Source organism: Piliocolobus tephrosceles, chromosome 19 (assembly GCF_002776525.5).
Source record: "Piliocolobus tephrosceles isolate RC106 chromosome 19, ASM277652v3, whole genome shotgun sequence".
NCBI classification, from domain to species: domain Eukaryota; kingdom Metazoa; phylum Chordata; class Mammalia; order Primates; family Cercopithecidae; genus Piliocolobus; species Piliocolobus tephrosceles.
In genome coordinates this window covers 11,535,633-11,546,803 of record NC_045452.1, presented here as the reverse complement: position 1 = coordinate 11,546,803, position 11,171 = coordinate 11,535,633, and the positions used below count along the sequence as shown (strand labels likewise).

The following is an 11,171-nucleotide window of genomic DNA, read 5'->3' as shown; positions in this document are numbered from 1 at the left end:
GTTAGCCAGGATGGTCTCGATCTCCTGACCTCGTGATCCGCCCGTCTCGGCCTCCCAAAGTGCTGGGATTACAGGCTTGAGCCACCGCGCCCGGCCATAACTACAGATTTTAAGAACTGAAAGTTAACTTTGAAATGTCATTCTCTTATATATTTGTCTGCAAATTAGATCCACACATATTTGAAACTTCACAGCACATCAATACCATTCCCTCTTTTGTTTTTGAGACAAGGTCTTACTCTGTTTACCCAGGCAGGAATGAAGTGGTGCAATCTTGGCTCACTGCAACCTCAACCTCCTGGGTTCAATCGATCCTCCCACCTCAGCCTCCTAAGTAGCTGGTACTAGAGGCAATGCGCCACCACACTCAGCAAATTTTCTTTGTTTTTGGTAGAGAGGAGGTCTCACTATGTTGCCCAGGCTGGTTTTGAACTTCTGGGCTCAAGCAATACTCCTTGGTTAGCCTCCCAAAGTGTTGGGATTATAAGGATTATAAGTGTGAGCCACTGCAACTGACCCTCACTCTTATATTTGATATGTCTACTTTGTGACAAGGATTATGGTCTTCTTGAGAAAGAGGCAATATTTCTGTGCCCTTTTGGGTAAAGATTCACTCTAGGCTTACCTCTTGACCTATATCTCAATTGCCCTATTTTATTTTTGTTGTTGTTGTTTATTCATTTTCTTTTCTTTTCTTTTCTTTTCTTTTGAGACAGAGTAAAGTGCAGTGGCATGATCTGTCACCTAGGCTGGAGTACAGTGGCATAATCACAGCTCATTGCAACCTCAAACTTCTGGGTTCAAGTGATCCTCCTACCTCAGCCTCCCAAGTAGCAGAGACTATAGGCATGCACCACCACGCCCTGCTAAATTTTTGCAGTTTTTTATTTTTGTAGAGTTGGGTGGGGTGCGGTGGGGGGGGGGGGGGTCTCACTATGTTGCCCAGACTGGCCTCGAACTCTTGGCCTCTCAAAGTTTTGGGATTATATATGTGAGACACCACACCACGCCTTCAATTGCCCTATTTTATATGGTGGCACAATTACTTCCTATTTTACCCCTACTATGTGTGAGTCCAAGATTCACATAAAGATTAGCCAGCTGCTGTTTCGTTTACTAAGGCCTAAACCACTTTTTCAACCATTCCGAGTGAAGCAAAAACCAAAGTTTTATTACATTTTCCCAAATATAATTATAGCTGATTTATGAAGGCTCTCTACCTATCTTTCTCAATCTTCCAAAACTATTTTTTACAAAAAAATCCCTTTTCTATCAGGTGAACAATATCCAATAGCTGGATTCTGAAATGCAACTACATGACCTTCCTTACACATGCATGATATTAAGAATGACTTTACTCAAAAGAAGTGTATGTTAACATAAATGGGTTCAATAGATTCATAAAGCTGGAAGGGAGCACAGACATCTTCCAACCCCTTCGATTTAAAGAAGATCCAATTCTGTGGAAGAAGAATCTTTTTTTCAACAAATGGTGCTGAAACAAAAGGACATCCAGGGGGTAGGGGGAAGAAGAGAGAATGAAAAGAAACTTAACCTGAATCTCACACTGTATACAAATATTAATGCAAAATGGATGATGAATTTAAACCTAAACATAAAGCTATAAAGAAAAGGGGCTGGGCGCAGGGGCTCACACCTGCAATCCCAGCACTTTGGGAGGCAAAGCGGGCGGATCACAAGGTCAAGAGATCGAGACCATCCTGAACAACATGGTGAAACCCTGTCTCTACTAGAAATACAAAAAAAAAAAAAATTTAGCTGGGCGTGGTGGCACATGCCTATAATCCCGGCTAGGAGGGAGGCTGAAGCAGGGGAATCGCTTGAACCCAGGAGGTGGAGGTTGCAGTGAGCTGAGATTGCGTCACTGCACTCCAGCCTGGCGACAGAGCACAACTCCGTCTCAAAAAAAAAAAAAAAAAAAAAAAAAAAAAAAAAAAAAAAAAAAAGAAAAGAAAGAAAGAAAAGAAAAAAGAAAAGGAAAGTGAGGCTATGCAAGGGAACTTGGTTTGCCAGAGTCCACCCAGTTACTTAGACCTTCTGACAGAGCTTGTTTCAATAAATTATTCACCATTTTAACAAATTCCATTTGGCCCTGGTAATTCCCCTACTTGTGCTCATTCAGAGTAAATGGTTTCCACTGTATTAATTATTTGTTCATGCTTTCGACTTTTTAATATATTTTTCATGCTATTTCAATTATTCATTCATTCAACATCTTACCAGGTGACTACAATGTGCCAGGCAACGTGCAGGATTACAAGATGTAATATACTTTTCCTACCTCAACAGATTGATGGTCCAATGAAGGAGCAATTAGATTATGATCCTGCTGAGATTAAAAACCTCTTTCGGGGCCAGAACCACCCCTCATTTCTACCAACTGAGTACGCGATGTACTGCACAGCCTGTCCAGTGCTCTGCGCATTCGGACACATTTCGGCGATTGGCTAATCCTGAGGTTCAAGACACTCTCTCCCTCTGAACTTGTTTAGGGAACTAAAGTCCACAGGGATTAATTGGCAAATCCTCACTAAAACGAAAGGGGAGCTGAGGTCAAGCGGGGCGGGGTGGCTCGTCCCCACCTCTCTCACCTCTTGGCCTGAACCAGGCATCGATCCTGGCAGAAAACCTCAATGGCTGAGGAGAATCTGATCCAGGTAAGATAAACCCCAAAAGCTCCACCACACACGGCCCCTCCAATGCCGGGCACAGACGTCGTCTGCCCTACCAGCCTCGTCATGGCTCATTGTGGCTGCTGCTTGCTCAGCAAGTTTGATTTCATGTCCAGAAAAATCTGAATTTCAAAGCTACCTGGGTGCTCTCTGTCCAGTTCTAGGGGAAATCGCCTCCCTTTTGTCTTCCTCCTCAGCCCCCTGCCCTCCCGATTCTCTTCACAGTACTGTAGGCCCTCACGAAAAATGATATTTCAAATCCAACTTAAAGCCTTAAGTAACAAGAAAAGAAAAAATATATATTTGTTTGACATAAAGACAGAACTAACAACGTCCGAGTGCCCTCTCTGGGCGGAGACCTAGCGTCTCAACAGCCCTCACCTCAGCTCGTCGACGCCTCCCTCCCACCGAGAGTCAACGGCCTTTTCCGGCCCAAACCCGCTCCTCGGCTCATGAATAGTCAACGAGGCCTTTCTGGGCGGGACCAGAAACTTCCTCATGAATAATTCATGACCCGTCCACGGCGGCCGGGTCGATCGGCCTCGCTAGACTTCATGAATATGCAAAGCAGGGGCGAGTGGCAGTTAGCCAGGCCCTGGCCCGTCCGGCCCCTCAGCAGCCGCCTCTCAGCCGGGGGCCGCACACTGACCCGACGCGGCCTTGGGTCGGGCGCCGCCCGCCTGGGCCACCTGTACAATGACAGCCTGCACCGGGGTTTCCTGAGGAGGCGCCCGCCCGCCGAGGTTAGGACCCGAGGGACCGTGGGGCTCGGGCGGGCCAGGACGCCACGCCGGCGGGTCCCAGAGAGGCCTGAGGCGGGCGCGGGGCGGCGTAGGGGAAGGGAGCGAAAGCCTGGGGGACCCAGGGACCCAAGTTAGAAGAAGACCCGAGGGGTGCGGCGCGGTGGCTTCACCTGGGATCCCAGCACTTTGGGAGGCCGAGGCGGGCGGATCACTTGAGGTCAGGAGTTCGAGACCAGCCTAGCCAACATGGTGAAACCCCGTCTCTATAAAAAATTTAAAAATTACCTGGGCGTGGTGGCGCGCAACTGTAGTCCCAGCTACTTGGGAGGCTGAGGCAGGAGAATCGCTTGAGCCCGGGAGCCTGTGGTTGCAGTGAGCCAAAATCCCCCCATTGCACTCCAGCCTGGGCAACAGAGCAAGACTCTGTCTCAAAAAATTTTTTACAAGTACAAAAATTAGTTGGGTCATCTTGACACACGCCTGTAGTCCCAGCTATTTGGGAGACTGAGATAGGAGGATCACTTGAGCCCGGGAGTTTGAGGTTGCAGTGAGCCAAGATCCTGCCATTGCACTCCAGCCTGGGCCACAGAGGGAGACCCTGTCTCAAAAATGAAAAAAAAAGAAGGCCGGGCGCGGTGGCTCAAGCCTGTAATCCCAGCACTTTGGGAGGCCAAGACGGTCGGATCACGAGCTCAGGAGTTCGAGACCATCCTGGCTAACACAGTGAAACCCCGTCTCTACTAAAAAATACAAAAAGCTAGCCGGGCGAGGTGGCTGGTGCCTGTAGTCCCAGCTACTGGGGAGGCTGAGGCAGGAGAATGGCGTAAACCCGGGAGGCGGAGCTTGCAGTGAGCTGAGATCGGCCACTGCACTCCAGCCCAGGCTACAGAGCCAGACTCCATCTCAAAAAAAAAAAAAAAAAAGAAAAAAGGAAAAGAAAAACAAAAGAAAAAGAAAAAAGACATAAGGCCAGAAGGACAGAGCTTTCCAATACTTGAGGGCATCTGCAACCTCTTCATCCCTTCATCCCTACCCTGGACCTGGCTTTATATTCTTTTTAACATTAATTTGTAATTATGCAAATAAAATATGAATATGTTCTCCTTTGTGCCCTACCCCTAATCTCAGTTTTTTCTGCCCTGGTAACTGAGGGAGCAGTTGGGGGTGTGGCTCCTTAGATCCTTTCCCACCTGTTTAGGTAGATACTTCATATCCTGTGGAGCTTTCCAAAGGTTCCTAGAGTCCTATGAACCTCCCCAATGGGATTTCCCAAGAGAGTAGATGAAAGAGTGAGCCACTTGAAACCTGCTCTTATTTTGTTTCTGCAGGAAAGAAAAAAAAACTATTCAAGCTGGCGAGAACATGAGTTCAGAACATAATGACTAAAACTGAAATTTGGGCTGAAATATTCCTTTAGTGCAAGTTTTCGCAACCTTCCCCCCACCCCCACCATCATAACAACCAAAAATGTCTCTAGACTTTGCCAAATGTCCCATGGGGTGTGCAAAATTGCCCTCTGTCGAGAACTACTGCGTTTACTCTATACTTTCTGGAAGTAACTGCTTTTTAAGCTCCAACCACACAGATGGTCTGTCTGCACCAGCCCTTCTCAGCCTCTGCATTTACCAGCCTCTCTGGCTGGATCACTAGGCCCTCTGTGCTGGCTGTTCTAATTTTCTTCTGCCTTCAGGTCTGAGCTCAGTCAACTACTACCATATCCAAAGACTTACCCCTCTCTGCCCTAGACTAATGGCAGTCCACCCCACCAGCAAACACAGTTATTTGTTATTCTGTTTCTTTCATAGAATTTCGCTCAATCTAATTTTTTTTTTTTTTTTTTTTTTTGAGACAGAATCTCACTCTGTCACCCAAGCTGGAGTGCAGTGGCGTGATCTTGGCTCACTGCAACCTCTACCTCCTGGGCTCAAGTGATTCTCCTGCCTCAGCCACCTAAGTAGCTGGGGTTACAGGCATGTGTCACCATGCCTGGCTGATTTTTGTATTTTTAGTAGAGACGGGGTTTCACCATGTTGGCCGGGCTGGTCTTGAACTCCTGACCTCAAGCGATCCACCCACCTCAACCTCCCAAAGTGCTGGGATTACAGGCTTGAGCCCCCAAGCCTGGCCCTGGATTTCATTTCTTTGATAACCTGTTTTGTTTTTTTCTATCACCTAGAATAAGTAGGTAAGTGTCATCAGAGGCCTGATCTGGCTGAGTCGGCACTCAATAGACACAGTAGGTACTCAATAGACGTTGGTGGACTGAAATTATAAATTACCCTGTCTTCCTCCTAAGAGCTTCTGTGGAGTTTCTCTTACTCCTTTCCTTCCTCATCATTTGGCAGGCTCCTTGTGACCAAAGGAATGGATTAATAAGCCCCTGTGCCTGGCCCTGTGCTAGGAGCTGTTGGGTAAAGCCTTCACCTTTCCCGCTGGCTTATCAACTCCTTGAGGGCAAGAGCTGTTATTTTTACTTCTTTCATTATGTACATTGAAGGTATTCAAATAGATACCTGAATTAACTGTTCCTCAGTGAACATGGAAGGTATTCAAATAGTTGAATGAACGAATCGGTTACTTAAGGAACAACATTAGGTAATTAAAAATTGATAGTGTTACAGGGGGCTTTAGAAATCCTCCAAGTCAAGTCCTTTACTTTACAGAGGAGAGTATAAGTAATTTGCTCAAGGTCCCTAAGCTTCTTAAGAGGCTGGGTCACACATACAACCCATGGTCGCACACCTCTTATTTCAAGACTCTTCTTGTCTCCAGCCAGGCTAATTTCTGATTACTTTTCTGTGAACCTGACTTACAACTCAGACACAGAAGTCCCAAGCCAAAAAACTGCTTCTTGTCAACTAAAAAGGCTTTGAGCCTGTGCTTTTTCATCTTGATTAAATCCAACCCTGGGGATAATGGCATAATGAACTCAAAAGTGCTATATGATATTCAAACAACTCTCCAGCTTCCTTTGTACCTTTCAGTGATAAGAGACTGGGAATTGTCCCTGTCAAAGCGTTTTGTTTGTTTTGCAAGGAGAAAATGTGCATTGTGGTAGAACTTGATCATTGTTTAGAAATTTCCAAATAACCAGAATTTTGACAAAGGTCAAAAGTCTCCAGCTGAGGTTTTGCCAAACCCCAGTAGTAAAATAACACATGACATAGGTGAAAATAGAGGGAGAATCTTATTTGAGATGACTTTCATTGGCTAAATTTGACCTTTCTCTCTTTAGACACATTTACGTCACCTGACTCTGTACCTGAAACAGTTTTACCAATCAGTCTCTAGTTTGACTCTTGTTTTTTGAGGGCTAAGGACCATTTTTCCTAATTAGTTAAAAAGAATTCAGGGTTTCTTCTTTGTTCTTCTTGATCATTTCATATAGGCAGCACCTGGTTAGGGGAGTCTTGGTGTCATGCTTTCAGCTTTTAGACCTTTATAGTTTATTCTGAGGCATCTTACAGCGCACTGTGTCATAGGAAGCAGAGCTTTTTTGGGGGGGGGGTGGGGGACAGAGTCTCACTCTGTCGCCCAGGCTGGAGTGCAGTGGTGCATTCCCAGCTCACTGCAACCCTCCGCCTCCCGGGTTCAAGCTATTCCCCTGCCTTAGCCTCCTGAATAACTGGGATTACAGGCATGCGCCACCACACCCAGCTAATTTTTGTATGTTTAGTAGAGACGGGGTTTCACCATGTTGTCCAGGCTGATCTCGAAATCCTGACCTCAAGTGATCTACCCACCTCAGCCTCCCAAAGCGCTGGGTTTACAGGCGTGAGCCACTGCACCTGGCCAGCAGAGCTATCTTTTGCCTACCTAAAATGATTGGAACTCTGCTCTTCAAGTTCAGTTTAACCTTGGAAATCTTCCCCAAAAGATGGTTTATTGGAGAGTTATCAAAATAGCCATATTGAATATAAAAATATCTTCTCAGGAGGATATCTCCTATTAGATGTGTCTCCCTCTTCAAGGTGCAATAACATGATACCAAATATAGGGGAAAAGATTGGGATGGAGGGAGCAGCTAAGTAGGAAAGGTAGTTTCTTTATTTTTATTTATTTATTTTTTTTTGAGATGGAGTCTCGCTCTGTCTCCCAGGCTGGAGTACAGTGGCCGGATCTCAGCTCACTGCAAGCTCCGCCTCCTGGGTTCAGGCCATTCTCCTGCCTCAGCCTCCCAAGTAGCTGGGACTACAGGCGCCTGCCACCTCGCCCAGCTAGTTTTTTGTATTTTTTAGTAGAGATGGGGTTTCACCGGGTTAGCCAGGATGGTCTCGATCTCCTGAACTCGTGATCTGCCCGTCTCGGCCTCCCAAAGTGCTGGGATTACAGGCTTGAGCCACCGTGCCCGGCCAAGTTTGTTTGTTTTCAACATTTATTAGAACTCTGAAAACATAATGTCCAGTTATGAAGTTGACACCACCACATTCATTCATCAAGCATTTATTTTGTACCATTAATGAAGCACTCGACTTTGCACTGCAGGGATCACAGGGGTAATGACTTGGTCCCTGAACTGTGAATTTTACAGTTTAGTGAGAGAGGGAGATCTGTGATACTAATGGAGGTATAAAGTATATGATAGAATGTAGAGAGGAAGCTATACATTCTGAATTGGGAATCAAGACACCTTTACAAAGGAGGTGACATTTTTAGGAGGAGAGCATGTGTATCTCATTTTCTTTACTTGTTCTTTGGCAATGGTTAGAATACCTCAAACCAATGAAAGCAGACATTTTGCCCACCACTTTAGAACCAGGAGAGAAAAGGAGGTGTAAGATCCTTTCTTTCCACTCCTGGCAGCAACATGCTCCCAAAAGCTAAATGTTGCTTTTGCAATTCCAAGTGTCTCACTTATGGTTAAGAGAAAAGCTGAGTAGAGAGAGTCCTCCCTCATCTTTGTCCCCTTCCTCAGTAAGGTTAAGTTAAATGTGGCTTTTTCTTTTCAGCTGCCTTATTTCAAGCGCTCATTTCTATGTTGGGATGTCATTTTATTCTGGTTTCCATTGCAGCATGCAGTAGCCATGTGGTTGCCAGGAGTGGTCAGTGGTGCTTATAAATGTACTTATGAACGTGACTCTGAAATTCTAGAATTTTAAGCATCACTGAGAAAAGAGAAGCAAAATGATTTAGAGAACTGTAGTTTTGATTCAAGCCTTTGCATGTGAACTGACTATATTGCTAGCTTATTTGGGCTATTTTGTAGAAAGAAAGGCAAAGGTAAAGAGTTCCCAACCTGGCTGTAGCTTCTGAACTTTATCCATCCATTGGCAGCCAAGGAGAAAGCAGTCAATATGAAATAAGTCCCCAACTATAAGGTCTAAACATAACTCCTGCTGCTTCTGCCCACACACTGTCATCCTACAAAATATAATTCCATGTGTAGGTGGCAATTTATTATGGCCTTCATCCTCACTCAGAGCTGCATATCAATTTCTGCCTCCTTCAAATGAATCTGTTCTGACTGGCAGAAGGATCTCCATGAGGGTTGTGAGTTTCTGGGGAAAGCCTAGGGTTTAATGAACTAGAACAGGAAATGGCGGGGCTGTAAGTGACAAGCTGCTGCCTGCTTGAGTGCCTAGACTAAGAAATGATGTTGAGAAAGATATTGAATTCTCAAGCATTATGGAAATGTTCTATTTAGCTACTTGGTTCTGTCTTCTGAATGTGAAGTTTTGTTGACGTGTAAAATGATGTTATTCCCCTTAATGATTATCACTTAATAGAAGTTTCAAATGAAATCGACTTTAAACTAGCTTTCCATGATTGCTACTTGGTACATCTGCACAGAGATCTAGATGAGGTGATGTACAAAATGCTCCACACTATTGACAGCCTAACATTTGAGGGCCTTTATTTTCTACACTTCCTGGTGCTTGGGAAATGACGGTTACCTAAAAAATGGTTTAGAATTCCTATACGACCATATTGCAGGCTCAGCTCCATAAGGGGCTTGTTTTTCTTCCCTTAGTTGATACTAACTTTGTGATAGGTTAAATTTGGAAATACTAATGATCTCTGATTGCAAAGGTCCCAAATTTAAGATCAGAATACTTATTATCTTTGCATAAACTGAACACAATAATATAAGAAATCTGAGGCAGACTTTTCTTACACCTCTTCTCATTAAACTAACAAACAAAGGCCAATTTCTTCCTGCCAAAAGAAAGGTTAAACATCTGGAAAGTGTAAGACATCACAGGAAAATTACCTACCTAGCTCTAAAAATGGAAGGGAGAAAGAGACTTGGAAGAAGGCCTCCTTTACAGGTTTGCTAGAACTTACATCTAAGGAAACTGTCTTCCTCCCAAAAAGCCAGATTTCTGTGGAAACCATGTTCTTAAACGTGCCAGGGACTACGTTAACCTCAGTCACATTAATGCACAGCACAGAAAGATTTACTGTTTTAAGAGGCATTGGGGGCTGGGTGCAGTGGCTCATGCCTGTAATCCCAGTACTTTGGGAGGGTGGGGAGGGAGGATTGCTTGAGCCCAGGAGTTTGGGAAACATGGTGAAACCCCGTCTCTATAAAAAATACAAAAATTAGCTGGGCATCGTGGCATGAACCTGTAGTCCCAGCTAGTCAGAAGGCTGAGGTAAAAGGATTGATTGATCACAGGAGGTTGAGGCTGCAGTGAGCTGTGATCGTGCCACTGCACTCCAGCCTGGGCAACAGAGCAAAACCTTATCTCTTTAAAAAAAAGTATTTTTTAATTAAACATATAGATCAAATTCACCACTTTAAAATATACAAATCAGCATATTTTAGTATATTCACAAAGTTGTGCAACCATCACCACTATCTAATTCCAGAACACTTGCATCACCCCAAAAAGAAGCCCCGTGCTTATTAGCAGTCATTCCCCCATTCCTTCCTCCCCTATGCCTTGTCAACCATTAATCTACTTTCTGTCTCTATGGATTTGTCTATTCTGGATATTTCATATAAATGAAATCATACACCATGGCCTTTTGTATCTGGCTTCTTTCACTTAATAACTAAAGTATAATCATTCATATTGTGGCATGTATTCCTTTTTATGGCTAAAAAGTACTCTATGTTTACCACATTTTGTACATCTATCAGTTGATGGACATTTAGGTTTTCACCTTTTTGCTGTGAAGAATAATACTTCGAACATTCATGTACAAAGTTATGTGTGGATATATGTTTTCATTTTTCTTGGATATATATCTAGGAGCAGAATTGCTGCATCACATGGTAACTCTACGTTTACCTTTTTGAGAAATGGCCAAACTCTTTCCAAAGCAACTACACCGTTTTACATTCACCAGCAACATATAAGGGGTTCCAATTTTCCCACATCTTTGCTTTGTCATTTTCCCCTTTTAAAAAAAGTTATGGGTTGGGCATGGTGGCTCACACCTGTAATCCCTGCACTTTGTGAGGCCAAGGTTGGTGGATCACCTGAGGTCAGGAGTTTGAGACCAGCCCGGCCAACCTGGTGAAACCCCATCTCTACTAAAAATACAAAAATTAGCCGAGTGTGATGGCGGACACCTGTAATCCCAGCTACTTGGGAGGCTGAGGCAGGAGAATCGCTTGAACCTGGGAGGCGGAGGTTACAGTGAGCCGAGTTTGCGCCACTGCACTCCAGCCTGGGTGACAGAGACTCCATCTCAAAAAAATTATAGCCATGCTACCAGGTGTGAAATGATATCTCATTGTGGTTTTGATTGGCATTTTCCTAATGACTAATGATGTTGAACATCT

At 44.5% G+C, this 11,171-nt stretch overlaps 1 protein-coding gene and 1 pseudogene across 5 annotated transcripts in view; one reads left to right on the top strand and one right to left on the bottom strand.

The window, feature by feature from the left end:
• The window catches only part of HORMAD2 (HORMA domain containing 2), a 145,593-nt gene that overhangs the window by 96,829 nt on the left and 37,593 nt on the right, over positions 1–11,171 (bottom strand). For 2 of the 5 annotated variants that reach the window (XM_023190750.2, XM_023190747.2), the window contains exon 1: positions 3,075–3,102. The exons of 1 other annotated variant lie outside the window; for it this stretch is intronic. The gene's annotated coding sequence lies outside the window, so the exon portion shown is untranslated. Of the gene's footprint in view, positions 1–2,302; positions 2,557–3,074; positions 3,103–11,171 lie in introns of those variants that run through there. 2 more of the 5 variants (XM_023190749.2, XM_031934629.1) reach the window with 2 other exon arrangements.
• The window catches only part of LOC111525371, a 35,302-nt pseudogene continuing 27,398 nt past the window's right edge, over positions 3,268–11,171 (top strand).